This window comes from Talpa occidentalis, unplaced genomic scaffold, assembly GCF_014898055.3.
Source record: "Talpa occidentalis isolate TD23 unplaced genomic scaffold, MPIMG_talOcc4v2.1 talOcc4.16, whole genome shotgun sequence".
Taxonomy (NCBI): domain Eukaryota; kingdom Metazoa; phylum Chordata; class Mammalia; order Eulipotyphla; family Talpidae; genus Talpa; species Talpa occidentalis.
This window is the reverse complement of record NW_023601653.1, coordinates 37,356,103-37,373,476: the sequence shown is the minus strand read 5'-3', so window position 1 is coordinate 37,373,476 and position 17,374 is coordinate 37,356,103. Positions and strand designations below refer to the sequence as shown.

At 41.0% G+C, this 17,374-nt stretch overlaps 1 non-coding gene and 1 pseudogene across 1 annotated transcript; both read right to left on the bottom strand.

The window, feature by feature from the left end:
* Window positions 1–9,722: 9,722 nt before the first annotated feature.
* Window positions 9,723–10,590, bottom strand: LOC119248296 (60S ribosomal protein L5-like; annotated as a pseudogene).
* A 4,952-nt stretch (window positions 10,591–15,542) lies between these two features.
* On the bottom strand, window positions 15,543–15,649 carry LOC119248544 (U6 spliceosomal RNA). Its single transcript, XR_005125967.1, has one exon. It is a non-coding gene; the product is annotated as a U6 spliceosomal RNA (small nuclear RNA).
* Window positions 15,650–17,374: the final 1,725 nt, after the last annotated feature.

Below are 17,374 nucleotides of genomic sequence, written 5' to 3'. Positions count from 1 at the left end.
GTAACGGAGGAGTCAGAGTCCTCAGTAGTTTTGCAGGTTTTTTATTTGGGGTTCACCAGGCATATGGCAGGCAGGGGTGCTGGCTGGGGGGCTGGGAGGCTGGTAGGCCTCCCAGCCCCCAGCAAGTCTTCACTCTATCTGGGCGTTCTCTGCTTCTGCTTCGGCTTCTCCTTCAGGTTCTGCTGCTGCTGGCTGGGGCTGCTGGCGTCCCCCCGTGACGCCGCCCTTAAAAGCACAGTCTTAGCTCAGCTGAATCCCATCTACCTATGCCCACACCCTATTCCAGGTGCCCGCCATCAGGCATGCATTCAGGACAAGGATCCATCATCTATCCTGATGGCGGAAGGGCAGAAAAGCCTGATATTTTCTTTACCCTACAGTCCACCCCCTCAGGGTTTTCTGCCATACAGTCTATACATATATATACAATTTTCTAAGCAAACTAACAGTGCAGCCATGGCCCACAAAAGCAAATACATCAAATATAACAAAATACAATATAACAAAATACAACAGAACACAAATAAGTCCAGGCAGGGCACCAACCAAGTGCAAAAGACAATTATTGGTACCAGCAGATGAGCCACCAAATCTGCTGCCGAAGGCACTGCTCATACGAGGGAGGGGAATCACTCACGGCATCTACTGTAACATACCAGGAGCCGTCAGGCTTCCTGGCCTTCTCTGGCTGTAGTCTAGGCTACAAGGCACACAGCATCCACCCCCAGGATGCACTAGCTCTGGGATTGGCAATTTTATTCTGTTGGGGGTAATCACCAACCCTCAGGGTTTCTGTCTGCAGTCGCTCCAACACTCGGCCTTCATGGCCACCCATGCAACTCACAGACCCCTGCACTCAGGCCAACCCACTGCACAAGCACATGGGTCGGGGATCAAAAATCTACATGCGGCTTGGGCTCCACCCCAAGCCACGTTCCCCACCCGTCCCCCAAGGACGGGTTCCTCAGCTCCTCACCCTCGCTCAAGAATGAGCAGGGCATCACCCACAGGTGATTTTACGAGACTCACAGTTCTTCAGCATACCAAGGCTGCTTAACAGCCACTCAGGGCTTCTCAACTTATCATCAGTACCAGCTTTTGCTTTCTTAGTTGGCTTTTCTCCTCCACCTGGCTGCTGGGCATGCACAGGCTGCTTTTGGCCCTCTAGGCCCACTGGCCACCCCTAGATTTCCATAAAAAAACATAACCTGCCAAGGTCCTCCGCCTTCTGGCGGGATTGTCAGTTCCTCAGTCCATCAGTTCAAGTCCATTGGCCTCTCCCTGCTTCAGCAACGGCCTGCTGCCTCAGGGGTCATTGGCTGGTCCTTTCCGGTGTCGTTGGCTGGTCCTATCCGGTGTCGTTGGCTGGTCCTTTCCGGTGTCATTGGCTGGTCCTTTCGGGCATCTCCTTCACGCCAGGTCTCATCCTGTAGCTCATGGACGTATCCATCTTCTATACCGCCATGGCGCCTCCAGCGTCGTCACAGGCAGTCTTTTACTTTAGTCCCTCCAGGTCTTCGGAGGGCTCCAATACCCATCTACATGGATCCTGCCGACTTACGCCAATTGTAAGGGGCAGGAACAGACACGGTGCAGGTTTTCTGATCCCATGCAGACCGGGTAACGGAGGAGTCAGAGTCCTCAGTAGTTTTGCAGGTTTTTTATTTGGGGTTCACCAGGCATATGGCAGGCAGGGGTGCTGGCTGGGGGGCTGGGAGGCCTACCAGCCTCCCAGCCCCCAGCAAGTCTTCACTCTATCTGGGCGTTCTCTGCTTCTGCTTCGGCTTCTCCTTCAGGTTCTGCTGCTGCTGGCTGGGGCTGCTGGCGTCCCCCCGTGACGCCGCCCTTAAAAGCACAGTCTTAGCTCAGCTGAATCCCATCTACCTATGCCCACACCCTATTCCAGGTGCCCGCCATCAGGCATGCATTCAGGACAAGGATCCATCATCTATCCTGATGGCGGAAGGGCAGAAAAGCCTGATATTTTCTTTACCCTACACAGTCCAAGTCTGTTGGCCTCTCCCTGCATCAGCACTGGCAAGCTCTGAATCATGGTCCTCTCTTCTCCAAAGATTCTTGCTGCCTCAGGGGTCGTTGGCTGGTCCTCTCGGGCGTTTCCTTCACGCAAGGTCTCGTCCTGCAGCTCCTGGACCTTGTCCATCTCCTGTGCCACCATGACTCCTCCAGCATCGTCACAGGGAAACAGTCTGTTACTCCTTAGTCCCTCCAGGCCCGGAGAGCTCCAATACCCGTCTGCATGGATCATCTTGCTGACTTACGCCAATTGTAGGGGCAGGAATGGATACAGGGCAGGTTTTCTAGGAACCCATGCAGAATGGGTAAAGGAGGAGCCCTCAGGGATTTTGCAGGTCTTTTATTGGGGTTCATCAGGCATATGGCAGGCAGGAGTACTGGGGGGGCTGGCAGGCCTCCCAGCCCCCAGCAGGTCTTCACTTTGGGCTCTCCGGCCTTCTCTCAGCTACTGCTCCTCTTGCTTCTCTCTCTCGGTTTCTCTTTTGGCTTCTGCTGGCTTCCCCGTGATGCCGCCCTTAAAAGCCCAGTCTTAGCCCAAGTGTATACCATCTACCTATGCCCACACCCTACTCTAGGTGCATTCAGGACCGCAAGGATCCATCATCTATCCTGATGGCGGGAGGGCAGAAAAGCCTGACATTTTTCTTTACCCTATACCCGGTCTATACAGTCTTGAAAGTTTCTTTTGAATGCAGACATTCTTTCATTCCACATATATTACTTGAGCTCTAGTTTGTACCTGAAATTGTGTGAGGTAGTAGAGGGAGCAGAGAGGTGTAAGACAATGGTTCAGCTCTCAAGGAGCTGATGGCCTAAAGAGGAGAATTCACATAGCATCTGTGTCTATCTTTAGCATCTGGAAGTGGAAACACTGTTCTAGGAATAGCCACACAGAGCTGAGGATCATGCTGATCCTACTTGTCCCACAGCATTCAGGCTAAACTCCTAAGCATCTGGACCCTGCTGGGCTTACTTGTTAAATTCTCCCATGGGTTGGGTCTTTCTTTGGAATAACTCCTTCCTCTTCAGCTCTTGACTTCCTCTATGTTTATAGTTTATATCCTAGTAATCTGTCTTTCCTTATGTTTATTTTCCATGCTTATATCACCCCCAGTTTTTTCTCTTTTTAATTTAAAAGTGAATAGTGATTGATGATTTATTTTAGAAAGTTTATGAATATCCCATATTCATTTTATCATTGGTCTTCTTCCCTTTGCAATGGAATTTGAGTTCCACTTTAGTTCTCTTCTGGACTAGAGTTTTTCAGACTAGTCTTTGGAATTCTGGCAGGGCATGGATATGATCTGGGGAATCTTCATTTTTGGTAAAACTTTTTTTACTTTGTTTTTATTTCACTGATAAATTAAAAAATAATTGTATGCACATTCTGTCTTAACAAAATGACTACTTTCTAATTGATTAATGCCTATAACACTACTCCCTGAGCTTTTGTTTGTTTTTGTGACAGTGTTTGTGTTAAATGGCGCCAGAGTGCTGATTAGCCAAAGATTTCATAGTTATAAGAATAGAGAAATGTGGTGGGAGAATGACTCATGACATGAAATATGATGCTGTAGACATACAGAATTAAGAAAGAGCAAAGAATCTATGCAATAGCATGTGGTTGTTGACGTTTATTTTACAGGTGGTTGTTTTATTCCGGAACTAAGTAGGAAAAATTCATTAACAATAATGATGTTATAAAGTATTTATTATTTTACTATTTGGATTGAATACCTATAAACTGATCTTTTAAATGCTACAATGTTAAACTTATTTTACAGTAAATAATTTACACAGTTGATAGTTCATGCAAAATATTCTAGGACCATTATTCACTGAAAGAGTTTTGATTGTACGGGAAGACTATCCTAAACTAGGAAACAAAATCATACCTAGGAGAATATGCCTTTCCCCCCCTGCATTTATTGTTGAAGCCAAAGTATAAAAATTGATTATTACAAAACCTGACCTGAGGCTGCATCCTTATACATTAAAGCCTACATCAGCAGTGTAGTTTCAGGAAAACAACATCATGTATTATATTAAATTAGTACTGATAATTTGAATTTTAATGGTTTTGTGGTTTGTACATATTTAATTTGCAAACTTGGTTTTGTTTTTTTTAGTTGAATAGGAGCTGTGAACACATATTTCTTTTACATTCAAGTAAAATATGTGCATATTTATTTTACATTACAATAAAATAATGTGGGCCTCCCTGGTGGCGCAGGCGGTTGAGCCCAGCGCTATGAAGCTGTCTGCAGCCTTTGCAGCGTGGGTTCCATCCCGGCCAGCCAGGGAGATGCCCACATGGTGCAGCAGACCTCTCCTGTCTCGCCCACTGCTCCTCTCAGCAGTGAATTTCAGTCGATCTTCCTGTTCTGTTCCCTGCTCTGTCTCTGGTGAATCCTCTTACCCTCCCTCACATCTGGCCTATACCCTGTTCTTATATACATGAATAAATAAATCTTAAAAAACAACAACAATAAAATAATGTAAGGTAACACAGGGAGGGGAGTGTCTGTGAGAAAGCTTTTCCTTAAAAATGAGAACACACATTATTCAAATTATAGAAACACTGCATTAAACAATCCAACACTTTCAGAAGCTCAAAATCTCCAGTCTTTGAATTAGTGTAGATTGTGAGTCAAGATTTGATGTTGCTGAAACAACATGGGCAAAATAATGACAACTCACAAAATAAATGAATTTTGCATCACGCTGAATAATATTACACTTAAAGGAGTGTCCAGCAGCTGACCTTCCTATTCTTTCTGAGAATTAAAATTGTCCTAAAAATATTGGTGTGAACACATGCTAGTCTTAGTGCTTTTATTGGAAAAAAATTTTACTGAGAAATTATGCCAGTTCATGACATTCCAAAGCTGTGAACCCCACATAGTCTGGGGAACTTCAGTCTCCTGAAGTCCACTGGAATCTATGGGTTACTGTCTCTAATGTTCTGGCACTTGGACCATTCACTCAATTCAGAACTTTCCATCTCAGATGCTTGCTTCAGTCACACAAGCCCCTGTAAACTAATAATCAAGACAGCAGATTATTTGTAATTGGGACTAGCAGTTTAGTTAATAGAAACAAAATAGACTGAAATAGTATGATTGTTTTTCTCACTTAATACAAATGACCATACTCACAAATATTTTGATACAAGTTCACAAAGATATAGTCCCACCACCAGTACATAAGTGGTATCTAATTTCAAATTCTTTACAGTAGACCAGGAATTGAAAGATACTTGCCATCAATCTGAAGGCAGAATTACATCTGATTCTTTTTTTTTTTTTGTGGGACCCTCGCCGGCGGCTACCCAGTTTTTAATTTGATACTTGATATTTAGTGACTTGGCTTTGTAAGTAGTTTCTAAACTATTCAATTCTTTTTATAGATATGGTCCCCTTTGTATTTATGTTTTATTAGTGTATACTTACTCCCCAGTGGTGCAAGGGGTTAAGACACAGCACTATGAAGCTATTGGCAGCCACTGCAGCACGAGTTCAAACTTTGGCCAGGGAGGTGACCCACATGGCACAGCAGACCTCTCCTGTCTCACCCGCTGCTCCCCTCAGCAGTGTACTTCAGTCAGTCTGCCTGTTCTGCTCCCCACGCTGTCTCTGCTGAATCCTCTCACTGCCCTCCCCCCCGCCCCCGCACCTCTGGTCTGCACCCTAGTTCTTGTATGCATAAATAAATAAATCTTTAAAAAATAATAAAATAAATGTTTTGGGGAACCAGCCAATTAACTACCTTCACAAGCAAATCATGCAACTTGTGTGAGTACTATGAGGGCATATTAAAGAGTAGAATCTTTAAGCAGTAAGTGTCATGAGCATCAGTTAGTGAGTTTTATAGAAGAAATGGGAGCATCATCTACTTTGATAACCCCCTTTAATGGAAATTAAAAATAAAAACTTCTATACAACCTAATAGTATGAAAAAGATAAATACAAAATGCTACAGAAACACAAAGGAGGAAACAACTATCTATGATTTTAAATCTTTTCAACCCTTTACTAAGTAATAGCAGAAAAGAAACCTACAGTTTTCAAAAATTTTATTTCCAAAGTGGGGTGGGACCCAATGGATTATGTATGATGGAGGACAGGGGGTGCTTTGGTGGTGGGTGTGTGTGGTAACATACCTGAAGTGCATGATCTCACATCTCTAAATCACATACAGTGTTGCAAACCAATGTCACCTCAATTAAAAAAGCTAAAAAAAAATTTGGAAAACAGACAAATTTATTTCAACATCATCACTAATTAAAATATTAGTCATTCCAACATAAAAATTAGTCTGGATTTATAATTATCCTTGATACTTGGGAGATAATACATACTCTATTTGCTCTTTTTGTTTTGAATTTTCGATAATTATTAATTGTTATTTTAATGATCTGATGTCATGTGTTTTAAGCAGTTAGATTCCTGGCAAAGGTTTTTTTCATCCTCACAGAAAGGTTCTGGGCTCTAACCTCTCAAATGTCATTGCGAATGATTTCTCCTGCTGGAGTATCCAGCTACATCTCTTCCTTTTACCAGTCCCGGGTTCTGACCTTATTCTCACCCCTTGGCTCTTGTCATGGCTGGTCTCCTCCCCTACCAGAACTCCCAGAGCACCATAACATTTAACGGTACCCTATTTTTTTTTTAAAGATTTACTTATTTATGCATACAAGTGCTGGGGTACAGGCCAGAGGTGTGGAGGGTGAGAGGATTCCCTAGAGACAGAGTGGGGAACAGAACAGGCAGACTGACTGAAATACACTGCTGAGGGGAGCAGCAGATGAGTCAGGAGAGGTCTGCTGCGCCATGTGGGTTGCTCCCTGGCCGGCCAGGGGATCAAACTGGTGCTGCAGAGGTTGTGGACAGCTTCATAGGTTGCGTCTTAACCCCTTGCCCCATGAGGGAGGCCCACAATACCCTATTTTTGATCATTCACACATACTTCATGTGCTATGCTTGTCTCTCTAAAGTCCATTACAAGTTTCTTTGCTCATGTCATTTTCTGTACACAGCATCTTTATGTCACAGGGACAAATTGCTTGTTGAGTTCAACTGAAACACCAGAAGGCTGCTAGAAGAAGATTATAGATATATTTTTAAAAGTCAACTACACTTCTCTGAGCAATTATTAAATATTTATGCTGTAGTAAGTGCTGTGAAAGATAGTATAAACTTCCACCCCTATCATAACCAAATCATTTCCTCAATAAGAACACAGAGGAGTAAGTGAAATTTAAGGTCAATTTACTGAAATAGAAAACCAGATGGTTTATTTACCTATTGTCCTAACTCAAGTGCTGAAAAAAAAATTGCACACTACTTCTGTTGTGTAAACAAATATAAAGAGGGCTATGGCATTCTTGCTTTTACAGAATAATGTCTGACATATTCAAAATGTTAGTTATTGTAAAAAGTGCTTGATACCATCATCATCATCATCACCACAACCATTGTGAGAGCATTAGGAGATGAGTTGATTGTTTCCAGTTGACAGCAGAAGTAGTTGAGCAGGGATTTGGGATTCACAATAGCAAAAAGTCTAAAATTTTTGCAATGAGAAATTCTCTACAAATTCTTTCTCCATCCGTTTTACTTATTTGCTAAAATACAAAGGATATTCCTCTAAAATTTTCCTTTGCCACCTCTTCTTTCTTTCAAAAGCAATTTTCTTCTAGTAGGAACATGGGGTAATGTAGTCTAACACATCTACAATGTAGACTCCAGGATTCAATTGGACTTCCTAATAGAAAAGTTTTGTTTTGTTTTGTTTTTTTACTTCTCTGTGTCATTCTGTTAAAACCTTCCTTTTCCTTGAGCCACTTCAAAGATGACTCTCTCTTTAATATCTCAGTATTCTGACTCAAGGTCACTAAGGACCCAAGAAGGAAAAATACATATTTTTTTCTTTCTCTGTTTTCCTGTTCCAAGTGGTAGGAATCAGAAACCAGCATGAAAATTTTATTTTCTATTTCAGATTAAAGCTATGTAGGTTTTTCCCCCTGAATAAGAGTAACTCTGGGGAAAACATTAGTGTCAGTCCTGGAAAGAAGTGTGCGATTGATCCTGAAGGTGTCTCAGCATCCTAGGGGAGGACATCCCCACTCTCAAGTCTCTCTCATGCTCCTGCAGTCCAGAATGGTTTGGTGATGGGAGAACTTATTAGACTTGGGTTATTGGAATGCAGATATCTAGAGGTGAGCAAAGAGGATGCCCCTAACTGCAATCAGATATGCAGCTCACAAGGCCCCTATACACTCTAGAGAAGGGAGGATTATTGGAAGACAAAAGGAGGGGGTTGCAGGATTGGTTCCTCTTCCTGGTGACATTGTTGTGACAACCACGATGTGTTCAGGCATCTGTGGATGTTTATTTTTGTGTCTTTGTAATCCTAATTCCTTTAATGTCATCATACAATCATTCGTGTTTGCACGTGCATGTGCACAACACACCCACAAACACACATAAACACAGACCCACAAACACAGACACACAGACTATGTGGTCTTCTCTTTCCCTGCCCAATAATTCTCATCAGAAATTTTCAGATACAATGTTATCTAACTTTTACTACACTCTACTTTCTTCCAGTGGTTTTTTTTTTGTGTGTGTGTGTGTGTTTTGTTTTTTGTGTTTTTTTTAAAGATTTATTTATTTATTTATACAAGCACTGGGTACAGTCAGAAGCGTGGGAGGGTGAGAGAATTCACCAGAGCCAGAGCGGAGAGCAGAACAGGCAGACTGACAAAGTACATTGCTGAGGGGAGCAGTGGGCGCGGCAGGAGAGGTCTGCACACCATGTGGTTACCCTGGCCCGGCAGCCAGGGATCGAACCGGCGCTGCAGCTTTGCAATCCAGCACTCAACCGCTGCGCCACCGGGTAGGGCCTTCCAGTGTTTTTGTACTTGAAGGTTTACTTCTAAAACCGAGTGTGCAGAAATCTTATAGGTGTGTCCTCTTCAGATCCATTTTTGTGGAAAGGGGCGAGGGGTTTGGGCAGAAAAGAAGTCAAACTGTGACGTGGCCTGAAACAGCCTTGGTTGATGCCATGAGAAGCTCTAGAACGAAAATTACTGGCCAAAGAGATCTGTGTTGGCCAAAAGAGCCAGGTTTTCCTATGCCCGTTTTATCAGTCATTGGATGCAGATCATGATATAAAGGTTGTGAACTCAGGTGAGGCAGCTCTCTGCAGCAGGGCAATACCAAAAAGAGCTGACACCTGGAATTTCTCTGCTGACTGTGTTCTAAGCTGCTGGGGCAACAAGTCTGTCCTCAGAAGGAGAGCTGGCAGCTTATCTCATGTCCAACACAATGTTCATGCCTGTCCTTAGGGATGTCGCTTTTGATTCACAAATGTCTGTTTTTTGAAAGTAAAAAAAAAAAAAAACCTAAACATTTTATAATTTCTTTCCCTTTATATTCATGCCACAACAAAAAGGTTTTCAAGGCAATATGAATACCTCTTAATGACCAGGGGAAAAGTCCATATTTGGATGTGCTTGAACAGGGAAACATTGACCGCAAACCAGTATTTCAAGATAGTAAAGAGAAACATTCACCTATATAGTCAAAATTATTGATTTAAGTCCAATTTTTTTTCACTGTGTATTCAGTAAGCTAACTGTTGTCTTTACTAAAAAATCTCCATAAAAATGGTTTGGTTTATTAGTTCTCAGCAGCCCATTCCTGAGTTTAAAGGACGCTCGCCTTCTTCTGAGGTACCTGATCTTTCCTCTGGACAAGAGACATTTTGGGATGGTCCTACCTCTTCTTTTTAACTTCTCTCTTAGGTTTCTGTTCACAGACTGGATTCTCTCACATAGCAGCATGCGCTTTCTTAGACATCTCCTCCGCCATTTCTGGTGTTACGTTGTTCTTTGCATGTTGAGAGAAAGGGTTCTTATAAGTATCTTCATCTTCTATTAAATAACACTTGTCATCTGCAATGTTCTGACTCATAAATTGCTTCCAATGTACTTCTGCACTGAATTCCTTGTCATAATCAGGGAACCGTTGGTACTGTGAGGAATACACAAGCCTCCATCCACAGCTCCCTCAGGGACCCCAGAACTTTACTTTTAGTTCTGGCAAGTCCAGCATTCAAATAGCAAGTGAAGGCACCTGGTTGACCATCAGTGTTTTCCACATTGTACTCATCTCCAATCACCTCCACTTGGCCTTCATAGATCTTGCCTGTGCCACACCTATTGAGAAGCCTGCCCGCCAGCAGCAACCAAGAAAACATGCTGCAGCACCATTTGTCAGGCCAACCTTCACACCTTACTTTGGGGTTCATGAACATAAACTGTACAAGCTCTAATCTCTCCTTCCGTACATGACAAATGATATCTCTGTTGGCTAGACATCCTGTATTGCTAGCATCCTGTATCTGCATGTGTTGTACTTATTTTTATCCTGATTACCAAGTGTTTTTGAGCATGGTAAGTTGAGTTTTGCCCTCTTGCCTTTCACTAAATTTTACTTGGTATCTCTTGGAGAAGGCCTTATGCTTGAAAACTTTTACAAACCCCATGCTGCAGAACAGACATCGGTGTCCGCAGCTGTAAACCCAGGAGCACTTCAGGGTTGGGGGGAGATGGGGTGAAGTCACATTTCTTTTATATTGTTTAGTTGCTGGTTTGCTATTCCCAAGATCTGATTTGACTTAATTTCATTCTGAATGGTGAAAGAGTCCCAGTATTTGTGAGTCTGCCCTACAATCTATAGCAGAGCTGAGAGTCATGGTAAAATGGTCTTCATCCTAGATAAAAATCTAATCTCCTCAAATAAGAACTTCAAATCTTCAGTTTAAAAGTGTTGCCTAACCCCAATGCCAGACATGACTTGATTTGTAAGCAGACTCTGTATGTTGCAATTCCAGATGTCCTCCATGGTAGCAGAAAGAAAAGATCAGTCAGTTGAAATGTATTTTAATATTTTCTGTCCATTCTGAATAGATTGGGTTTAATAGCAGAGCACAAAAACCCAACTCAGCTGAAATATGAACTACCACTTGTTATTATCAATGTTGTGTGTCATCATTACCAGCCTCATATTTCAAGAGGACAGCTGGCACTTGCAAGGTCAATGATAGTTTTATATAAAAAATCCCAAATGAAAGTCCAACAGAGACCAAAGATTTGGGACAGTCATATAGAGAAAGATTGCCATATACTAGCTCAAAAATTGCTTTTGTATTTTTGGTACCTATGATCAAGAGATAGGAGGAGACTGAAAAGGAGGATTTAGTAAAAGTTATCAACATGAGACTATACTCTCCAATGTAAGTCAAATATTCCATAAAAGAAATTGCTAGGGAGAAATACACCCAAATAATTGTTCCTGCTGAAATGTCCACTCTCTGTTGATGAATTCACTTTGAAAAGCTTGATACTAACAGAGAATAATTCAATTATATAGCAGGATAGCAATGATCTCACAGGCTGATGAAAACAAATGAAAACCCACTCAGTGGTATCAAGGAATAGATGTTGACATACTGTGTGCTAAGTTTTCCAGTGGCCTTGTATTACATTAATAGAAGAGGGATATCAACATTTTATTTTATTTTTTTTTAAGCAACAAATATTTTATTTATTTATTTTTTAAAGATTTCATTCACTCATACAAGAATTAAAGAGGCGTGGGAGGGTGAGAGAATTCACTAGAGACAGACCAGGGAGCAGAACAGGCAGTTGGACTGAAGACACTGCTGAGGGGAGCAACAGGCATGACAGGAGAGATCCGCTACACCATGTGGGTATCTCCCTGGCCGGCAGGGAATCGAACCAGTGCTGCAGAGGCTGCAGACAGCTTCACAGCGCAGCGCTCAACCCGCTGTGCCACCGGGAAGGCCCTGGGATACCAACATTTTAAAGCTCTTTAATTTGCAGAACTAAACAGGAATTGGGTTTATAATAGCACAGACTGGTATGCTTCACTTTTTCTTGCTTTATTTAGTGTATTTTAAGGAATTAACCAAATCCAGATATTCAGTCCAAATAATGCCAGCATCTACTCAAAGATCTTGATTACGTCCACAAATGAAGAATGACGCAGGCATTCAGGAAAAATGAAAGGAGACACGTGAGAGGTTCCCAATTATTTCAACTTTCCCACACTGCCCACCCTATATATTTGCTACCATTTTGAAGTTATAAGTTAAAACTGTTTGAATAATATTGTGAAAGGGAAAGAGTGGCTAGGCTAGAAAAATGGAGAACATAAGCCAGTATTTAGGGAAAATAAGCAGTAAGCAATTTTTTTTAAAGATTTATTTATTTATGCACACAAGAGCTGGGGTACAGGCCAGAGGTGCAGGGGTGAGAGGATTCACCAGAGACAGAGCCAGGAGCAGAACAGGCATATCTACTGAAACACACTGCTGCGGGGAGCAGCAGGCAAATCGGGAGAAGTTTGCTGCTCCATGTGGGTAGTTCCCTGGCTGGGGATTGAACTCATGCTGCAGTGGCTACGAATAGCTTTTTAACCCCTTGCGTCTTAACCCCTTGCATGACCAGGGAGGCCTGGCAGTAAGCAAAATTTTATTTTAAGCCTCCAAATTTTCTCCATTGAACATTTTCTTGCCTTTATAATATCTGACCCATCCTTTCAGGCTTCATCAGTATTTGTACTCATATTCTGTCCCTCCTATTTTATTATCAAACTATATGTCTGGTTTGCTAGAAAATTGGAGGAACACACACACAATTCTGTTCATTGATGAAAGCTATATTTTTATGCAAAACATTGAATAAAAAGGTTGAAAATTGAGCTAGTCACAAATTATATCAGAGGTTGAGCAGTTGCCAAACCCAGCTAAATCTGTTCCGCATTATGGCTGCTTTATTATTAGGATTTGGATTATCTTGGTCCCAAATCATCCCACCTAGGATATGTATGCTTGAGGCAGAAGATAAAAGTTCTATCAGTTATGATGCACTCGTGGACAGAATGTCCCAGTTACTGCAATAACTCTTTCCACTCCCCAGTTTCTTCCCCACAGCTCCTTTTTTAACACCCTTACTTCAAGGAGGCTGCAAGCAGTTTGGAGCCCTGCTTCAGCATTTAGCTCACTTGCACCCCAGCACGTACACCCCACACTTCCAGCAAGGGTGTAGACACTTCCATACTGAGCATCTAGGAACAGTAAGCTATGCTACATGATGATCTGCCTTCCCTAGTCAGCACCCTTCCCTGCAGATCGTAACACCAGAAATCAGTTCTTATTTGTCTCTCACCATATATTCTGAGAAGCCTAGGATGAGTAATTTGAAATTAAATGCAAATTCAATACAGTGTTACCTCTCTAAGACATTTTTGCATTTTAATAGTAAAAGCGTTGTTTCTTTTCCAGAGTTGCATATAACCACAGGAAGAAATTGAAACATGTATGTGTATGCAGCTGAGGAGGGGGGAATGGGGTACAGTCGGAATATCTTTCCCAAGCCTATGTGAATCTTAGGGATGGTCCAACTTTCCCAGACTCAGACACTCATCTGTGAATGAATGACAATGAACATGTAAGTTTAATGATAACAAGCATGATGCATGTTGCTTTTCTCCTGGCATTAATCATTGTTTGACATAGTACATATATCTTACCAATTTATTGACTGTATTGCCTCTAGCCCCACTGCAATATATTCCCACTGCCTGGTGCACAGTAGATACTTGATTAAAAATTTTGAATATACTATTCATATGAATACTATACTTTTGTATATACCTTTGTCAAGTATGTATGTTATGATTATAGTGTCCTACCCTGTGATCATCTTTTTTTTGGTCTCTCTGGTGTTTTCAGTGAATAGGAGTTCTTAATTTTAATATAGTTACATTTAACTATTTTCTTTTTCTTTTTTTTTTTTAAAGATTTATTTATTTATTTTATACAAGCACTGGGTATAGTCAGAAGCGCGGGAGGGTAAGAGAATTCACCAGAGTGGGGAGCAGAACAGGCAGAAGGACTGACGTACACTGCTGAGGGGAGCAGCAGGCAGCAGGAGTGGTCTGCGCATCATGTGGCACCCTCACCTGCGGCCGGGATCGAACCTGCGCTGCAGAAGCTGCGGGCAGCTTCGCAGCCAAGCTCTCAATAGCTGCGCCACCAGGGGAGGCCCCATTTAACTATTTTCTTTATGGTTATTGCTATTTGTGTATAGTTAAATAATTCCTTTCCTCTTTCAAAGCTAATCTACGTTACTTCCCCCCCCCCAACCGTAGGTCTTTAATTTTATGTGAGATGTGAACTAGGGATTAAATTTTTTTCTTCGCCCCTATGGATAGCCAATTTTAGTATTATTTTTTGATTATTCTGCAGATTCCCACCGATTTGCCATGCTTCTTGCCATTTATCAAGCATCCACATAACCTGCAGCTGTTTTGTTCTATTGAACTAAGTATCTCTTACACTTTTTATAGTAAGTATTGCTCTGTGATTGAGCAAGCCTTCTTAATTTTTTTTCTTCTTCAGGAGGTCATGACAGCATTAGCCCTTTGTTTTGTCATATAAATGTAGTATTTGCTCATAAATTCTCCATATTCACCACACATAAACATATGTTGTTTTTTTAATCGAACTACGTTGAATCTATCAATCAATTAAAGGTGGATGGAAATTTTATTAATATTGAGTTCTTTCAGTCTATGAACATGATGGAATTCTCCTTTTATTTAGATTTTAATGTCCTCCATTCAAATTTTATAATTGTCCCTTTAGATGTAGTTCCATCATTTAGGTTTATTCCTGGGTACTTCATATTTTTGATGCTTTTGAAAATTTCACTTTTGCTCTTAATGTCAATCATAAGTATTATGATTTATATGTAAAATTACAACATAAACTTGAGTATTGTTTATAACAAACCTGTGCTATAACAAGGTTATATATATATTAATCCTAACAACTTATGAGTAGATTCTTTGGTATTTTTCTATGTACATGGTCTTATCTATAAAAATTACCACTTTGTATTTTCTTTCCTGATCTCATCAGCATTTTTATAATCTTTACTGTCCCTATAATGTGGGACAGAAGGAATGGTAGCTAGCATTTCTGATAACTCATTCCTAATTTTTTTTAATAATAAATTTTATTTTTATATTCCCCATACAATTGCAACTCCCTTATTTTGACCCCAATCCCTCCCCTCCCACCCCCTACCCCCCATAGAGTGTCTCTGGTTCATAGTTTTTTGCTGATTTTGATTTTCACTTTCTTATAGTTATTCATTTTCCTGGTCCCTTATTTAAGTTTTCTAGATTCCTGCTATGAGTGAGACCATCTGGTATTTTTCTTTTTCTTTCTGGCTTATTTCGCTGAGCATGATCCCTTCCAGCACCATCCATGTTGCTGCAAATTGCATGTGTTTATCTTTTTTGAATGCTGAGTAATATTCCATGGTATATATGTACCACATCTTCTTGATCCAGTCATCTATTTTTGGGCATTTGGGTTGTTTCCAAAGCTTAGCTATTGTAAATAAAAATAAGAAACGCTTCACGAATTTGCGTGTCATCCTTGCGCAGGGGCAATGCTAATCTTCTCTGTATTGTTCCAATTTTAGTATATGTGCTGCCGAAGTGAGCACCATTCCTAATTTTTTATATTATTCTTGCAGAGTTTATTGTCACAGCTTCACTGACATAAAATTAATTGTGAAGTATTGCTTCCCTCTTCTATTTTCAGTGAGAGTTTGCAGGAGATTGGACTCTTCCTTGAGTATTTGAGAGAACTCACCAAGGAAGCCACTTGACTCTGATGTTTTCTTTGTGGAAAATTTGATTATAGCTTCAATCTATTAAATATAAAACTATCCAGAATTTCTACAATTCCCCCCCCCAACTGGAAGAGATATAGCTGACATATAACATTGTGTAAGTTTAAGGTGTACATGTGATGATTTGATACATGTCTATTGTGAGATAATTTCCAAAATTAGGTTAGTTAACACACTCATCACCTCACATCCTTACTATTGTATGTGTATATGGTGAGTACATTTAAGATGTACTTGTCTTAGCAACTTCCAAATATATGTGACAGTATTGTTAACTATAAAGCCCTGTTGTACATTATGTCCTTAGAATGTTTGTATCTAGAACTGAAAGTTGTCACCTTTAACCAACATCTTCCCCAGTCCTTGGTAACCAGTCTTTGTTTCTATGAGCTTTACTTTTTTGGATTCCACATATAACTGAGATCTTACAGTATTAGTCTTTCTCTGTCCAACTTACTTCACTTAGCATAATGTCCTCAAGGTTCATCCATGTTGTCACAAATGACAGGACTTCTTTTTTTTTTTTAAGATTTATTTATTTATTTATACAAGCACTGGGTACAGTCAGAAGCACAGGAGAGTGAGAGAATTCACCAGAGCCAGAGCGGGGAACAGAACAGGCAGACCAATGAAGTACACTGCTGAGGGGAGCAGCGGGTGGCAGGAGAGGTCTGTATGCCATGTGGGACCCTTGCCCGGTGGCCAGGGATTGAACCAGTGCTGCAGAGGCTGCGGGCAGCTTCACAGCTCAGCACTCAACCACAGCACCACAGGACTTCTTTATGGCTGAAAAATGTTCCATTGGAATAATATTCCATCATATTTTCTTTTCTAATATTTGCATATACAAGTGTGAATTTCCCTCTTCTACTGTGCTGGTTTCGTGTCCCAATATGCTTGGTATTTTTATTGTCATTTAGTTAAAAATATTTTGTGATTTCCTTTTAACAATATGGTTGTTTAAGAAACATGTTTTTAAAAATTTCAAACATATGGGGATTTTCTTGATTTTTATTTCTAACTGAATCAAAATTTGGTCAGAGAATATACACTTTTTGATTTAAGTTCTTTGAAATGTGATGGATTGGTAATCAATTCCATAAACTTTCGTATGCCCTTAAAAAGAATATCCAGCAGTGTTAATGCTATGGTCTTTCTGTATAAATCTATTTGGTTAATTTTGTTGTTCCAATTTTCTATTGTTAAACTCTTGTCTCTTTCTTTTTTTTTTAAAGATTTATTTATTCATGCATGCAAGAGCTGGGGTGCAGCCAGAGGTATGGGGTGTGTGTGAGAGGATTCACCAGAGACAGAGTGGGAAGCAGAACAAGCAGATCCACTGAAATCACTGCTGAGGGGAGCAGCAGGTGAGCCAGGAGAGGTCTACCGCACCATGTGGGTCACCTTCCTGGCCGGGGATTGAACTCATGCTGTTGTGGCTGCAGACAGCTTCATAGTGCTAACACTTAACCCTTTGTGCAACCAGAGAGACCCCTTTTGTCTCTTTCTTGAACAAATAACCAAAAGAAGCTTAAA